This window comes from Crocodylus porosus, unplaced genomic scaffold (assembly GCF_001723895.1).
Source record: "Crocodylus porosus isolate Cpor-Errol unplaced genomic scaffold, CroPor_comp1, whole genome shotgun sequence".
Lineage (NCBI taxonomy): Eukaryota > Metazoa > Chordata > Crocodylia > Crocodylidae > Crocodylus > Crocodylus porosus.
Window position 1 is genome coordinate 130,006,059 of NW_017728943.1, and position 17,745 is coordinate 130,023,803.

Below are 17,745 nucleotides of genomic sequence, written 5' to 3' on the forward strand. Positions count from 1 at the left end.
GGGGCTTGACCCGGCCCACCTCCACGCAGCCGCCTCCTCCCAGGGAGCAAGGAGTTAACCCCTTCCCACCATGAGCCCACTTACCTCCAGCTGTGCTGGGGGTCGGCAGGGGGCTCTGCGGCTGCTGAGGGGGTGTCTGCTCCGGAGCCTAACTGAGACTAAGTTAAACTAAGGCTGCTTCACTGGGTTTTAAAAGATGCTTTTAATACCATCTCCTTGAAGTCAATAGTTTCATCTTGGAAGAAGTTAGTCTTTTGTATAGTTGTAAGATGGTTATTTTGCTATGCAACTTTTTTTTAATGCTGTTGCAGGAGGATAAGATTGTGCAAACCAAGGACTGTCTGAGACCTGTCTGCCCCAGTCTAGGGTGTTAGCTTACACCACTTCTTTCTGCTCAGTAGTTGCTGCCTATCAAGATCAAATGTAGGGTGGCTATATTTCCTATCTTCACTGGTATGGTCCCATTCTGGCATAGTCCCATTTTCATCATTGGTCCCAAGCATTGCAATAAACTGACAATATTCCTGGAACCACTGCTGAAAATGGAACTGTTTGTCCCCCTCTTCCTCTTCCTCTTCCTACCTGGAAACAGCTGAGGGAGCCAGTGACCAAGGAGCTAGCAAACAGAGGCTGCAAAGAGGGTAAGCAGTTTGCAGGCCATGGGCGACTGGTGCCTCCCAAGTCTGGGGGGGCACAAGCAGGGGGGAGGGAGCAGCAGCAGCTGAACATGGCAACTGGGGGGTGGTCCCCCAGCAGTCAAGCGCAGTGGCAACATAAGTGCCTGGAATTCTGCATGCAGCACTTCTGCCACTGATGTCTTGCCAACGGAGCCAATTTCAGGGTGGGGCACAGGCGCTCTCCATGCCCCCCTCCCAGCCGGAGCACTCTTGGAGCACATCCCCCCACCCCCAGTGCTCCTTCTAGGGATCACATATGTTGCAGGCAGTTTGCTGGGAGCAACAAGAAGAAAAGGAATAGAAGCCAGGCACCAGATGCCATCTAGGAAAGGTAAGTGATCCAGAACTGCCTATGCCTTTGGTTTGCTGAGTGTTTGGTGAACTGTGCGTGTTTGAGGCATGTGCTCACAAAGAGGAAGATTTGGTGGGGAATGTAGTAGCGGATGGCAACTTAGGCAGTAGTTACCAGAAGATGATTGAGTTCAGGATCCTGGGGAAAGGAAGGTTTGGAGAACAGCAGAGTAAGGACCCTGGACTTCAGAAAAAAAGACTTTGACTCACCTAGGGAACTCATGGGCAGGATCCCTTGGGAAGTCAGTCTGAGGGAGAGAAGAGTCCAGGAGAGTTGGCTATACTTTTAAAAGAAGCCTTACTAAGAGTACAGGAACAAGCCATCTCAATGCACAGGAGGACTAGCAAGTATGGCAGACCAGCTTGGCTTAGCAGGGAACTCTTCAGTAAATTAGGTCAGAAAAAGGAAGCTTATAAAGAAGTGGGAACTTGGGCAAATAACTAGAGAAGAGTGTAAGAGCATTGCTCAGGCATTCAGGGATGAAGTCAGGAAGGCCCAAGTGCAATTGGAGTTGAAGCTAGCAAGGGATGTGAAGGGTAACAAGGGTTTCTACAAGTATGTCGATAGCAAGAGGAGGAACAGAGAAAATTTGCGTCCCTTACTGAATGGTGGAGGGAACCTTGTGACAGAGGATGCATAAAAGTCTGAAGTGCTCAGTATCTTTTGTGCCTCAGTCTTCACAGGCAAGGTCAGCTCCCAGACTACTGCACTAGGCAGCACAGTTCGCGAAGGAAGTAAGCAGCCAACAGTGGCAAAAGAACAGGTTAAGGACTATTTAGAAAAGCTGTACATATACAAGTCCATAGGGCTGGATGGGATGTACCCAAGGGTGCTGAGGGAGTTGGCTTGCAAAGCCATTGGCCATCATCTTTGAAAATTCATGGCAATCAGGAGATGTCCCAGATGATTGGAAAAGGTCAAATATAGTGCCTGTATTAAAGAAAGGGAAAAAGGAGTATTCAAGGAACTACAGACCAGTCAGCCCCACCTCCATCCCTGGAAAAATCATGGAGTCCATCCTCAAGGAATCCATCTTGAAGCACTTGGAAAAGAAGATGATTAGGAACAATCGGCATGGATTCACCAGGGGCAAGTCATGGTTGACCAACCTGATTGTCTTCTATGAGGTACCTGGCTCCATAGATGCAGGGAGACCAGTGGATGCAATATACCTTGATTTTTAGCAAGGCTTTAGATATGGTCTCCCACAAAATTCTTAGCAAGCTAAGAATGGACTGTAAGGTGGACAGAAAAGCAGCTGGAGCATCAGGTTCACAGAGTAGTGTGGAAGAAATCAAACTGCGTTGTGGCTGAATCAGAACCGACAGAGCCAGCTTTTCTTTATTTAGGGCTATACTGTGATCACAGGGAGAATTCCATACAGCAAGGGGAATCGCCCACTTGTCTGTTTCAAAGGAATCCTCCTCCTAAGTTTTCAAGCATTTTTATTCTTAAGACAGATAAAGAGGAAAAAAATATGACCTTGAAGAAACTAAAACAAGCTTACTTAATTGGACATCTGCACAGAGTAATAATGCAGGATTTTCTTTTTTAATCTCGAAACATATAACTGAAAAAAGCAGTATCAGCATTTCTGGTCTCTGTCTGTTTTTCTAGTCAGGGGGCCAGAAGCCTGACTAAATTCACTCTTACATTCCCTAATTTTTTTTTTCCAGCAAGTTAGATATTTATAGCCATTAGCCTTTCAACTTCTAGTTTTTCTTTTTCTTTACTTTCTGCTATTTCCACATACACATTATATACTTCGTTTCTGGTTGATGGGCTAGTCCTCATTTGCTTAACAGCACAGTTTAAGCAACATTGAATTATCATAAACACTAGGCATATTCCAATAAAAACAACAAACAAGATCAACAAACTATAAATGACAGTAGAGCCTAAGGAACTGAAAATAGAGCTAAACCAAGAACTCAAATTCCAACTATCTGACTCAAGCAATTTAGCTGCTTCTTTTTGAATATGTTTACTTAAATCCTGGATTTCTTTTGAATTATCAGGAATATAAGTACAACATTCTTTACCTATTAAAGCACAAACTCCTCCTTTGCTGGCTAGTATATAATCTAACACAAGTTGGTTTTGCAGTGTCATTTGCCTTATTTCCTTCATTTTTGTATTTATTGTATCAAAAGTATCAGCAGTAGCATTAGCAATCTTTTCCAGAGATGCTGCAATTTTCTTTATCTCAGACATAGCTAAGCCTGCGCCATAGCTGGGGATCATTATACCCCAAAACATTTGATTTTCTGTAATTTCGTGAATATTGCAAATTCTTCCTTTAGGTAAGTGAGGCTTAATAGTAAAAGGCAGGATGCGCTATGGAGACATAGCACGTTCCTCTCCATCCGGAGGGAAGATTTTTATAGGCCTTATCTCCACACACAAAATAGTGACCAGCTAGTGCAATATATCCACCTGTATTACATCATGGGGACGTCATCCATTGTGAATAATAGCCTGAAGATTGACCTGCAGGGGGGTAGTTGGATATCTAGGAACCATTAGAAAACCAAGCACCATTTATTTTAAATTCTACCTTGCACTTACCGACTCCTATTACAACACGAGATCTATTACAGGTCCAACAGAACTTTCCAAGGGTGGCATACGCTAATCGTACATAGACTGGTTGCAATTTACATTCTCCCAAGTTTTGTTTCCATGAAGATCTGAATAGTAAGGGGCTAACATCTAAGTTGCATTCAAGGGTACTGGTATCATGGGTATTCCTCCAGTAGAATAGATAGGGACATGACTACATATCTAACAACAAGAGACATTTAAATCTATCTCAATTTGATTAACTGAAGACAAGAACATATTTTCATGAAATGATCTTCTTTGTCGGTGTGGAAGTGTAGTTTGGTTTACAGAGTTTCTTATAACTGATTAGTCAAGTTCATACAAGATGGCCCAAAAGGAAATACTAAGAACTACCCAAATCACAACTAACCAACTCCACCTCGGGAACCAGGAACTAGGTAGAGGCCTTTTTCTTGTCCCAAAGGGCATAGTGGTGTCATTGGGGCACATCCTCTTCGCTATATAGTGGCAAATCCTCTTCGCCAGTAGGTGCTTGGCTCACTACTGATCTTGAGCTCTCCTGCTGGCAGGTGCTAGGCTCACTACCAGTCTGTGGAGGCTGATTACAAGATCAATATGGAGGAGACTCTGGGTTTAACGGGGCTGATGTTTTCTTACTGTGTAAAGCATGAATCCATGTCTGGAGTCCTTGACACTTTATTGCAGTGTTGGTGGTCAGGAGTACCTGGAATGGGCCTTTCCAGCAAGGTTCCAGTGATGACTGGTTCTGTTGGATCTGCAGGACTTTGCAGACTTCTTTCATTACCTGTCCAGTAAAATGAGTTCCTCTATCAGAGTTTAGGGATAAAGGAATATCAAACGTTGGACTAAAGTCTCTGAGCAACTTTTTGCTTACAGTGATGGTTTTGCACATGGGTAGGCTTCTACTCATCCAGAAAACATACATACAATAACAAGAACATATTCATAATAACAACATTTCTGTATTTGAATAAAATCTAATTGTAAATTTACAAACGGGGGGGTGCTGCCTTCTTTGTTTTTACAGGCTTTCCCACATTATGGGCTTGGCAAATAGGACAGGTGTGGCAGTACTGTTGAGCCACAGATGAAAAAGTTGGAGCAAACCAATCAAGCTTAACAGCTTCTATCATCCCTCCTTTGCTCACATGTGCCATGCCATGGTGTATGCGAGCAAGATGACGAAGAAGGGCCATTGGGGCCACCAGGTGGCCATCCAGGGAGCACCACAAATGGTTAGGGTGTAACAAACACCCAGCCAGTCTCCGTGTATGTTTCTCTAGTTCTGGAGCCTGATCTTGGAGGAGGGCAATGTCGTGAAGACTTGCCAATGGAGACTGGTCAGTTGGAATAGACAAAAACACAGGCATAGCTTGAGGAGTGGAAATAGCCACAGCTTTGGTAGCGGAGTCTGCCAGAGCATTCCTACATGTAACATCATCGTAAGGTTTCTGGTGAGCTTGGCATTTAATAATAGCAACAGCAGAAGGTAACTGTAAAGCATTCAACAAGGTATTTACGTATGGACCATTACTAATCTTGGCACCTCCTGAGGTGAGGAAGCCTCCTTCTTTCCAAAGTTGACCATAATCATGTACAATACCAAAAGCATAGCGAGAATCAGTCTAAATATTAACAGAGGCACCAGAGGCCAGGGTTCAAGCCCTGGTGAGGGCCACAAGCTCAGCAACTTGAGCTGAATACACGTTAGGTAAGTGATGGCTTTCTATAACATCATATTGGGAACATACTGTATATCCTGCAACAAGGGAACCTTTTGAGTTTCTTTGACATGATCCATCAACATAGAATACGAGATCTGGGTTTTGCGAGGGGTTGTCCTTTAGATCAGTGCGGGGCATTGATAGGTGAGCAGTAACAAAAATGCAATCATGGGGTTCACCATCTGAAGGGGTAGGTAACAGGAAAGCAGGGTTTAAAACAGGTCACCTACTTAGGGTGACATTTCCAGCAGAGAGAAGCAAGATTTCATACTTAGTTAATCTAGCATTTGAAAGGTGTTGGGTTTTTGTTTTTAGTAAAAGGGCTGCGACAGAATGTGGGACAGCAACAGTAAGAGGAGAACCTAATACAAGGGTGGAGGAAAGTTCAACAGTGATGGCGGCTGCAGCTACAGCACGGGGACATGGAGGAAATCTGGCTGCAACAGGGTCAAGAGCAGAAATATAATAAGTAATGGGACGGTCCTTGTCTCCATGTGTCTGAGTAAGTACTGCAAGTGCAAATCTGTCCTTTTCATGACAAAAAAGAATAAAAGGTTTAGTATAATCGGGAAGGCCTAAGGCAGGAGCTTGCGACAGAGCTTGTTTAATATAGGCAAAAGTGGCTTCGATCTCTGAAGTCCAGGGTAAAGGCTCAGGAGTGTTAACAAGAGTAGATTTTGGAATGGCTTGACTATAAAGGCATCCACTGACGGCAGTAGCCGGCCATGCTAAGGAAGGTACACATTTGGGACACAGTAGTTGGTCTAGGGATTTTAAGAACAGTTTCTATTCTGGAAGAGGAAAGCAGTCATTCTCCAGCAGAAATATCATGACCTAAATAGTGGACACGAGGAAGACAAAGCTGTAGCTTTTCTTTAGATGCTTTATGGCCTTTTAGAGCAAGAGAGGTGAGGAGAATTAAAGAATCAGTTTTACAGGCTTCAAGGGAGGTTGATGCCAAGAGCAAATCATTAACATATTGCACAAGCACAGAATTTTCTTTAAATATTATGTCATCTAGATCTTTCTTCAGAATTTGAGAAAAAAGAGAAGGGGATTCAGTATAGCCCAGGGGCAATCGCGTCTAGGTATGCTGAAGTCTTTGATAGGCAAATGCAAAGAGAAACTGGCTATCAGGGTATATAGGAATAGAGAAAAATGCAGAACACAAGTCAACAACAGTAAAATAACAAGCATTAGGAGGAATACAGGCCAAGATAGTAGCTGGATTTGGTACAACAGGAAAAGTAGGTAAAACTGCAGAATTTACCACATGAAGGTCTTGTACAAAGTGATAGGTATTCTTTCCAGGGTTGTTTTTTGTTGTTGTTGTTTTTTTACAGGAAGAATAAGTGTATTACAAGAGCTCTTTGTCAGGACAATGATACTTTGCTTTAAAAGGGCAGTTATAACGCAGCGTATCCTTTCTTCAGCTTCTGGACATAAAGGGTATTGAGCAACTTTGGGTAAAGACTTAGCTGGGTTTAATTTAATTTTTACAGGTTGGGCAGTATGGATTTGTCTTGCTACATTAGCATGGGACCAGAGAAATGGAGGGACAGTTTTTATGATTTCTTCTTGCAGCACAGAAAGATCAGGGAACTTAGGCGCAGGAGGTGAGCTAGCTAAAACAGCAAGTGCTGCTATCTAAATAAACACCGTTAGGAGAGCAATAAATAGTACAGCCAAATTTACAACGCAAATCTCTGCCTAATAAATTAACTGGAGAACAAGGACTAAGGAGAAAGGCATGTTGATCAGAAACAGGACCAAGAAAAACATGTAATGGTTGGGAAACAGGATGAGGAACTATTTGATTTGAAATTCCTACAGCGTTTACAACAGCAGAGGAGAGGGGAGTTGTGGAAAATTCTTCAGCTTGAAGAGTAGAGCAGCTTGCACCGGTGTCTACTAAACATTTTGTAGAGATGCCATTTATCATGCAGGAAACGAAGGGATCATTTTAAGTGGGAGAAGTGGGGCTGTGATGTTGTTGCTATTCCTCAGGTTGGCCTAACAGGAGGCTCCCTGATTTGGGACAGAGAATGGAGTGAGAGGAGGTGGTGGCGGGTTAAACGTCATCCCTGGCTGGCCAGGCCAGTGAGGACATTGAGCCTTCCAGTGTCCTGGTTGGCCACAATAATGACAACTGTCATTATTGTGAGACTGAAATCCTCCTCATCCCATCCCATGACCACATCCCCTGCTCTTGATGGAAACCTCGGCTTCTGCCCCTGCCTAAAGTCTTGTAATGACATTAGCTTAGTTTCCGTGGATTCCTTTTTCTTTTCCTGGCAGGTTGTACAGTGATTTGCAATGGTGACTAGTTCTGAAAGTGGCTTAGTTTGCCACCTTACAGCAATTGTGCACAACTGTTCCTGGACTTTAGAAAGAAGTCCATGGACAAAAGCAGAAGCAACTGCTTCTGGGGCAGTTTCAGCTGCATTTTCAATACCAGAATGTCTTTCAAATGCTAGTTTCAAGCGGTCCACATAGTCTGCTGGGGATTCTCCTTTATTTTGTTTACAGTTATGTATTTTGTCCCAGTCAGTTTTCCTGGGGCAAATTTTAAGCACAGCCTCAAGGAGGCATCTTTGGGCATCTGCTAAATGATCTCCTATTTCGAGGTCTTGAGTAGGCCAAGTAGCCTGTGTGATGAGGTGGTTGGGGACCTCAGAGGGCAGAACACTTTTCATTAATTGGTTCAAATCTGCCCATGTTGGATCGTAACAATGGATTACAGTGTCTAATTTAACTCTAAATTTTTGGGTTTCCTCTCTGATGTTGGGAAATTGTTTAACAAGGTTTAGGAAATCTCCTGGGGTCCAGATGTCCCCAGGATTGTCGCTTCCCCATTTGGACCTTGCCCTGGAAGTTAATGTAAAGGCATAAGCTGAGCCTTTTTAGATTTTAAAGAAGGGGATGGACCATACTGGGTACCAGCCTTAAACAAGAGGAGGGGGGTTGAGATTTCAGGAGACAGACGTCATGCCTCCGGTGCACGTGGGCATGCCCCAGGAGCAGGTGACAGTTGTTGAGTGATAGTTTCCTGGTGAGGTGGGCTACTCCTGCCAGAAGAGCCTATTTGGTTACTTTGGACTTCTTCAGGTTCAGATTGTGCCTGGGGCCGATATGGGGGTGGCACATCAAGAAAAATCAATTATACATCTTCTGCAGATTCATTCTCAGTTATTTGTGGATAAAGTTGTTTTGGTGCTGATGGTACTATTGATGGGGGGGCCCCCTTTTGGTTCACTTTTCTGTTTTAATTCTTTTATCTGAGATTTCAGTTTCTCTTGGGAGTCCTTAAGACTCTGAACTTGAGATTCTTGACGTCTTTTGAAAGTTTCTTCATACCAATCAAAAAATGTGTCCCACTGAGTCAGTGGTATATTACTACCTCTTAATTCAAGGTCTCTGCAGAGATGAACAATTTTACTTAAATCAAATGTTCCCTCCAGGGGAAACTGCCAGCTAAAAACATCTCTGGTATACCAATTCCATTTGTCTAGAAACTTACAACTTTTATGACCATAGTGTGTGTATGTGTACAATGCTGGAGTCCATTTTGGCGGAGCCGGTGCGCCTTTAGACTCTCCACTCCCCATATCTTTAAACTCAATTCACACACGTCTTTCATACAGGAACGGACAAGACTCCACTGCAATAACAGCACACAATGCAGTTGAGTTAGACACAACTCATTTATGAGGGTGGGGAAAGGGTAAACCTGTCCACTGGGTCACAAGGTTCCAGTTGGGCCCCCTTGCATTCAGAATTGCCCTTCTGGACAGCCTTGTGGTGGCTGAACCCAACCTTAGTCTCAGACCTGGTCAATGGCTCATATTTCTCAATACATACAAGGGAATTTCTACATTGAGGCACAAGGTTCAAGAGCATTTCTTTAGTCTCAGCCTTGGTCAATGCTTATTATGGAAACCACTCACACTCTAAGAGTTTCCACCTTGCACCCTTGCTTTCGAAGAGCACACAGAAAAAATCTGGTGTCCTCAGGGCAGCTGCACAAGGTTTCCACTCCTGGCCTCAGAGAGACCTCATAGTTCTTTACAGAACTTAACTCAATTCACATGGGGAAATACTTTCATTAACAACAGCAGCACAGAGTCTTTAACCTTAACTCTTTCTACTCACAGTTACTACTTACACAGTGGGTCTGAGAGTTCTGGCAGAAAAAAAGTTTGGATAGGGTGAGCCTCAAGCAGTGAATCGGGGAGATACAGAAACAGCCTCTCACTGAAAAGCCTCAATAGAGATTTCAAAAGTTCTCTTGCCTTGGTTTGGCACCAGGGCTTCAGTGAAGAGATGTCTGTGTTCCAACTGATCACTCAGGGTGTCTCTATCCAAGTCACGGCACCAAATTGTGGAAGAAATCAAATTTTGCATTGTGGTTGAATCAGAACCGACCGAGCCAGCTTTTCTTTATTTAGGGCATCTACTGTGATCACAGGGAAGATTTAATACAACAAGGGGAATCACTCACTTGTCTGTTTCAAAGGCATCCTCCTCCTCTCTAAGTTTTCAAGCATTTTTCTACTTAAGACAGAAAAAGAGAAAAAAAATACGACCCTGAAGAAACTAAAACAAGCTTACTTAATTGGACATCTGTGCACAGAGTAATAATGCAGGACTCTTTAAATTTTTTTTTTAATCTCAAAACATAACTGAAATAAGCAGTATCAGCACTTCTGGTCTCTGTCTGTTTTTCTAGTCAGGGAGGCCAGAAGCCCAACTAAATTCACTCTTACAGTAGTAATCAATGGCTCAACATCTAGTTGGTAGTTTGTACCCACTGGAGTGCCCCGGGGTTGATCCTGGGGTGGTTTTGTTTAATGTCTTCATCAATGACCTAGAAGACAGCATAGAGCAGTGATTCTCAACCTTTTTTGTACCAGGACACATTTGTAAACATTGATGACCAGTCCTGACCCAGTGCCACCCCAGTGTGTGCGAGGGGAGGACAGGGAGGAGCATAGGGGCCCCAAACAGCCCACTGTAGGCTGGAAGTCTTGACAGCCTTCAAGGGAAAAAACAGTTTCCCATGTTTTTCTCTCTTAAAGAAGAATCCATTTTTGACGTTTGTTTGCTATCATTTTATATATTCTCGCAATCCACTTTTGGGTTGCAACCCACGGATTGAGAAATGCTGGCATAGAGTGCACCCTAAGCAAGTTTGCAGATGACACCAAGCTAGGGGTAGTAGATACGCTGGAGAGTAGAGCTGTGCAAAACAGCACTGTTTCATTTTGACTTCCTTTTCACCGTTTTGAAGGGACAGTGTTTTGTTTTGTCGTTTCATTTCAAAGCACTGTTCCATTTCATTTTATTGAAACTGTTTATTGAAAAAGTTTGGATAGGGTGAGCCTCAAGCAGTGAATCAGGAAGATACAGAAACAGCCTCTCACTGAAAAGCTTTCAATATTTTGCCCATAGGCTATAATGCAGAATCATGAAAATTCCTAAAACTTTGTCATTTCTTGCCTAGTTCAGATGAAAATTGCAAGGGTGGTAGCCCCTTCTGAGGGCATGAAGCCTGCCACATTTCAAGGAGATAGGTGCAGAGGTTTCTGGGAAACTGAACCTCCAACAGTTGAAAGGAAAACTTGTACCTGCTGGCAGTGGCAGCTTCCTGTCATCCCACATGCAGATCTGGGGTCCCGCACCCCCAGAAGGACTGCAGGGCTGTGCTGGACTCCTTCCGGTCTGGGCCCCTGGATCTGCACATGGGACGACAGGAGGCTGACACTGCCACTGCTACCTGGGACCAGCGCTGGGCACAGCCTGCACCCAGCGCTGGGATAACTACTGCTGCCACTGGCCCCAGGCAGCAGCGGCAGCCTCCTGTCATCCTGTGCACACATCTGGGGGCCCGCACCCCCAGGTGGGCTGCAGAGCTGTGCCAGATTCCTCCCAGGGGGCACAGGCCCCCAGATCTGCCTGTGGGATGACAGCAGGTTGCCGCTGCCAGCTGGAATCTGCACTGAAGCAAAGCAAGCCCAGCTTCGAAACTCAAAATGTTTCAAAAGTTTCGAGTGCCATCATTTTGTTTCAAGACTGTCTTGAAGCCTTTTGTTTCATTTAGATTTTGCTATTTTGAACTCAAAACATGTTGAAACAGCTTCAAAATGAAACACCCAGTGAAATTTCCTGCAGCCCTAATGGAGAGTAGGACAAGCATTCAGAATGACCTAGACAAATTGGAACGTTGGGCCAAAAGAAATGTCACGAAGTTCAACAAGGACAAGTGCAAAGTCCTGCATTAGGATAGAACAATCCCATGCACTGGTATAGGCTGGGGGTTGACTGGCTCTGCAGAAAAGGACCTGGGGTTATAGTGGACAATAAGCTGAATATGAGCCAAGAGTGTGCCCTGGTAGCAAATGCTAATGCAGGGGTGGGCAAAATATGGCCCATGGGCCATATCCAGCCCACAGAGGGGCTTTGTCTGACCTGCAGCAGGTCCCTTGGTCCTGCTCAGCTGAGGCACTGTCTGGCTGTGGCACTTCGTGCCACCCCCTGGGGATGCAGCAGGGCTGGGGCAGGTCCACAGCTGGACTGCCACCACTCCTGCCCCTAGCCCCATGGTAGCAGTGGGGATCAGTACATGCAGCCCTGACCCTAAGCACCCTGTGCCAGCTCTAGGCTTGCTCATCTGGGCTGAGCAGCAGTGTGGGACAGAAACTGCTGCTGAGTGTGGGGCAAAAGCAGCCCCTTCCTCTCACTACCACTGGTGATTCCAGGTGCAACCACCTGGAGCCTGTGTGTGGCTGCCCTGTGTCTATGCTGCATCAGTGCAGCTTTGGTTGCCCACACAGGAAGCACAGAGAAGATGCAGGTAAGCCCTGCACAGGCTCTGGGAGGCTGCACCAGAAAGCACTGGTAGTAGCAAGGGGGAGAAGCTGCTTTTTCCCTGTACTGAACAGCAATTTCTCTCCTGCACTGCCGCTGCTGAGCCTGCTCCCCAGGGCCTGCTCTGGACTTGCCCCTCTGGGCTGAGCAGTGGCAGCAGCAGCCATGCAGAAACTGTTGCTCAGCGCAGGGGAAAGCTGTCCCTCCCCCTCACCACTGCCAGGCAGTTTTTGGTGCATCCACCCAGAGCCTGCACTGTACCAGGCTGCCATACAGTTCTGTCACCTCCATCTCTGGGCTGCCATGCGCAGCAGTGGTAACAGTACAGAGCAGCCTCAGGGCAACCCAGTGGCATTGGTGTTGGAGCCATAGGGCAGCTTGGTGTGGTGCAGGGTCCGGGTGGCTGCACCAAGAACTGCCCAGCAAAGGGGAGGGGCTGCTTTTCCACATGCCAAGCAACAGTTTCTACCTGGCAGCAGTGACAGCAGCTGCTGCTGCTTCAGTGGCTGCTGCTGCTACTGCTGGGCAAGCCCGGAGCCAGTACAGGGTGAGTAGGGTTGCAACTGTGCATGCTGGTCCCCACCACTACCATGGGGCTGGAGGCAGCATCTGGAAGGAGCCACCTTAGCCACACTGTATACCAAGGGGTGACAAGATGCACCACAGCTGGGCTGTGCAGAATGGGCATGGGCCACACTGGGATTGCCTGCTGTTGGTTGTGACAGGGGAGGTCCTGCAGGGTCCATGGGTTCTAGGCTGTTGCGGGGTGGGAGCAGAAGCTGACTGGTTCACAGGAGCGCATGTGGGGGCTCCCATGTATCCTTAAACCCTCCCCCCATATATCCCACAGCCAAACCTTCCCACACACACACACAACCCACAAACACTGTACCCACCCACACCCTCCCCCACATACTCCCATCCTCATACTCACACATCTAAGGGAGCCCTGCTCACTGCTACACATACGCACCACACGTACCTACAAACCCTATACCCACCCACCCATACCCCTCCACACCCCACACAATACGCAAGAGTAAGACGTCATTTCAAACTATTATGCAATCGCCTCTCTCTCTCCCTCTTTCTCTCTGTTTATGTAGCACTGTGACAGGAGTACCGTTACTGGAGTCTTTCTAGTGGTGACTCCGCCCTCCTGTTATGGGCCAGCCACCTGCTTACTCGTCTGCCACGCCTTGATCTTAATTGACTGAGTGATGTAATTAGCGGGAGGCTGCCCACTTTATATGTCCCAGTGCCAGGGGACGCTATCTGCGGCTCCTTTTCCTCCCCTACACCGCAGCCCAAGCCTCGCAGATGGTACCGACAGGATTTTGACCTGGGCCCTGCTGTGATTTGGCCCTCTCCTTTACCTCCCTGGGGCTCCTCCCCACCCCCCCTTTGCTCTGGGACTCCTCCCTGCCCCCCCTTTGCTCTGGGGCTGGGGCCAATGCACCCCAAATGCTGCACCCTCTCTGGCGCCAGGACCTCCACGCTACCATGGAGTCCCTATAAGGCCTTCTCCAACCCCTAATAGCCTCACCCGGTCCTCCGGTTAAAACAGTAAACACAAAAAAACATAAAGCCCCTGGGCTATAACGTAAAACTAAACCATCTGGTCAAAACAACATTCAATCCCTACCGGGAAAATATTCCAACCCATGGCAGCAACCAGGGGATGCTCATGCAATCAATCATCTCCCATCTCTCTGCACTGACCGAGCTCTCCCCTCCTTAGCTGCCAGAGGGGAACTGCCCTCCTGGCCTCCTGCCTGGGCTTAAGAAGGGCTAAGCCCTGCCCCTTCCTGTCAGCAGGTTTTGCTGGTTACCCCAGCACCTGTGCTACCCTGGTGACTGACAGCTGTGCCCCCCCCTTCTCACCTCTAGGGGTCTCTCTTGAGCTGTTTCTGTTTTCAGGCACAGGGCACCTAAGTGCTCTGCAACAAGCACAAATGCATACAAATCAGGACACATTTTTTTTTAAATACAGTTGAAATACAGTATTATGGATGTTTAGTTTTTAGTATATAATTTGTTGGGTTTTTTTCTGGTTCCAAGATGGCAACCCCCTTCCCAAAAGGAGTACTTCCAGGGGCAAGGGGAGGGACTTCTGGTGGCAAAGGTAAGAGGTTAGGGGTGGGACTTCCAGTCCCAAGATAGCAATCAGGGGGTGGGGCTATCCTTACAGCCCTCGACAGCTCACCAAAACTCATTAAGCAGCCCTCCAACTGAATAATTGCCTGCCCCTGGCCTAATGGCATCCTGGGCTACATCAGTAGCAGTGCTGCCAGCAGGTCAAGGAAAGTGATTTTTCCCCTCTCTTCAGCACTGGTGAGGCCACATCTGGAGTACTGTGTCTAGTTTTGGGCCCCTCACTACAGAAAGGATGTGGACAAGTTGGAGAGAGTCCAGCAGAGGGCAACAAAATGGTTTGGGGTTTGGGGGACATGACTTATGAGGAGAGGCTGAGGGAACTGGGCTTATTTAGTCTAGAGAAGAGGAGACTGAAAGGGGATTTAATAGCAGCCTTCAAGTACCTGAAGAGGGGTTTGAAAAAGGATACAGCTAGGCTGTTCTCAGTGGTGGCAGATGACAGAACAAGGAGCAAGTTCTCAAGTTTCAGAATGGGAAATTTAGGTTACATATTAGAAAGAATTTTCTCACTAGGAGGAGAGGAAAAAAACACTGGCACAGGCTACCCAGAGAGGTGGTGGAAGCGCCATCCTTGGTTAGATAAAGTTTTGACTGGGATGATCTAGTTGGGGCTGGTCCTGTTTTGAGCAGATGGTTGGACTAGATGAGCTCCTGAAGTCTCTTTCAACCCTCATTTTCTATGATTCTATGAGGGTGCCAGGGGTGTGGGTGGTATGGAGCAGAGTGTCCCACTTTGGAACCCTGGAAATACATCACTTATCAAGTGTCTGTTTTCAGACTTTACTGCATCAGGCCTACCAGTAGCTGTTATGATAGCTATAAGTTTGCCTTTGTGCTCATTGTTGGATATCATTCAGAAATGGTAAACTGCTTACTTATGACACCAGCTACTTATTACTCATAGGAACCAAAATCTTGATACCTCAGTCTATGATCCAATTTATAATTTGATTTATATTTTACTTCTTTCATAAAATAATAATGCTTGAAATAAATACTTATTTGAATAATTGAAATAATTGAATAATAACTGAAATAATATTTCTATGAAAACATTACTCTTTTTATCTTGAGATGTTCTTCCTTGAATATAAATGCTCAGTCATAAATTAATGATCTTTATATTAATTTAAAATTGGTGTACACCTTAAAAGACTACTGAACGTTACTGAACCTCTTTGTGTGTTCTTGTCAGTTTAATAGCAGATGTTGGTTTACTCAGAAGAATTTGAAATGCTGGCAGTAGAACTTTGACGTTGAGCCGACTCTAGTCAGGGGTAAGGGGCATCCTGCAATGCAGAGTTTGAGGATATTTTCTAGTTATGATTAACAAGTTAAGTTCAAACTTCTACTTTCAAAGTCACTGTTCTGGTGATATGTAACTGCCTCTGAGTACATGTCCCATAAGATGAGTAATATTAAGCTCAAGAATTCAAACTCTTACAGGAAAAGCATGGTTATGAGAGTTATGATAACTTAAAGCAAAAGAGGAACCAGTTTACCACCCTAGAAAAACTTAAGATATTTCAAATATTTTCTCATTTGTCTAGACAAAATAGACAAGTAGATGTGATCTTAAGATTTTTCTTGAGCTAGATCAGACATGCCAGTAGCTCAGTGGCTGGGCCACTTGGCTGACATGTGTTAGGTCAGAGGCTGTCCTCTACCTGCGTGTAAGCAGAGGAGGAATCTTGAAGTATGTTTCAGTTAACCAGTATCTTCATTTTGGAATGTTTTAATGACCCCCCTAAGCCTAAATTCTTAATATCTGTTCTAGGTACAATGACAACTCTTCCTACAGCTCTGTCGCAGTTAAGTACTCACCCCTATATTGCTGTTCTAAATTGCTTGCAGCACGTTTTTGGTCATCATTTAGTCTAGAAATAATTTAGGGTGACTTCTGAGGAAAGAATAGTTTAATTATTCAAAGGTGCTGAACTAAATAGTATCTGCGTGAAAGCTCACGCAATATGCCATGTGAAATGAGTTTATTACATTCTCCTTTTTATGAAATAATTTCCAATATTTATTTTGAAGTAGAATTTCTATTGGACCAAAAGCCTTACTAAAAGAACTTCTACTTCAAAAGAAATAATGGAAATGATTACATAAAAATGACTGTGTAGTAAACTGATTGCACATGGCATATTGAGCGAGCTTTCAAGCAGACTTTAAGCAGATACTAGATAGATGTGTATATGTGTAGTATCTATCTGAAAGTGTGTGTGTGTATACACACAGTTTCCACACACACGCACACACACTTTCACCCTTTGTGGGCAAAGATGACCGCATCAAGTGGGAGGAGGGGAGGGAAGAAGAGAGAAAAGAAGTGGAAAAGAAAAAGCAAAGGAAAAAAAAGGGAAAGGGAAGAGAACGAAGGGGACTGGAGGTTAGTTCACATGAGTACGTAGGTGACTTATAAGTCCAATCTTTGCTTTGAACAGTCTGCTGCAGTAGTGGCGATGGGGACTGGATAGGGAGGTTTTCGTTTTCCTGGCCATGCGTTTCTTCATTGCTTCTGCCATGCATTGTTGTTCAAAGGCCAATGCTCTGTTCTGGATTTGGGATCTCCAGGGTGGATGGTCATGAGCAATTTGCTCCCACAACTCTGGGTTGATGCTGAAACTCTTTAGGGACACCTTTAGGGTATCCTTGTACCGCTTCTTTGGTGCACTGCAAAAGCATACTCCATTTGACAGTTGCTCATAGAAGACTTTCTTTGGCAGGTGAGTGTCAGGCATTCTTGAGAGGTGGCTGGCCCATCCTTAGCTGTGCCAGTTTCAGCAGGGTGTGAATATTGGGCAGAGTTGAGCTGAGCACCTCAGTGTCTAGCATCTTGTCCAGCCACTTGATCTGTAGTATCTTTCGCAGGAAGCACAAGTGGGAAGTGGTTTAGTTTCTTGGCATGAAGCTGGTAAATGGTCCAGGTTTCACAGGCAGAAAGGAGGGTCAGAAGAATGATGGCTTTGTAAACCTTCAGTTTTGTCGACATTCTGATGCCTCTGTGCTCATGTATATACAGGAAACCCTTGCTAGTCATGAATCCGCTATTTGTGGATTTGAATATTCGTGGTACACCGCAGCAACAGGGTAGGTCTGGGTGAGCACTGCCATGGCTCCCTCTGGTGCTGCCCCAAGCTCCTGCCTCTCCATAAGCAGGCACAGAGCACTGCATGGGGCAAGGAAGGGCAAAGCCAGGGAGAGCAGAGCAGAGCCAGCTGGGTAGAGAGCAAACACTGGGGACGGGGAGGGAGGCGGCAGTGGCGGCATCTTCTTCCCCAGAAGCAGCCGTGGTCAGTCCACAGGCACTGCAGGGGAGCCCTGCATTTCCAGCTTCTTACAGGGTGGGGAAGGGGGAAGCAGGGGGCAGCTGTGAAGT

At 45.7% G+C, this 17,745-nt stretch overlaps 1 protein-coding gene across 1 annotated transcript in view; it reads left to right on the plus strand.

Annotated features, from left to right (window-relative positions):
* The window catches only part of IFNGR1 (interferon gamma receptor 1), a 37,611-nt gene extending 24,597 nt beyond the window's left edge, over positions 1-13,014 (plus strand). The window contains exon 8 of the transcript XR_002103744.1: positions 13,004-13,014. The gene's annotated coding sequence lies outside the window, so the exon portion shown is untranslated. The remainder of the gene's footprint in view (positions 1-13,003) is intronic.
* The last annotated feature ends 4,731 nt before the right edge of the window (positions 13,015-17,745 follow it).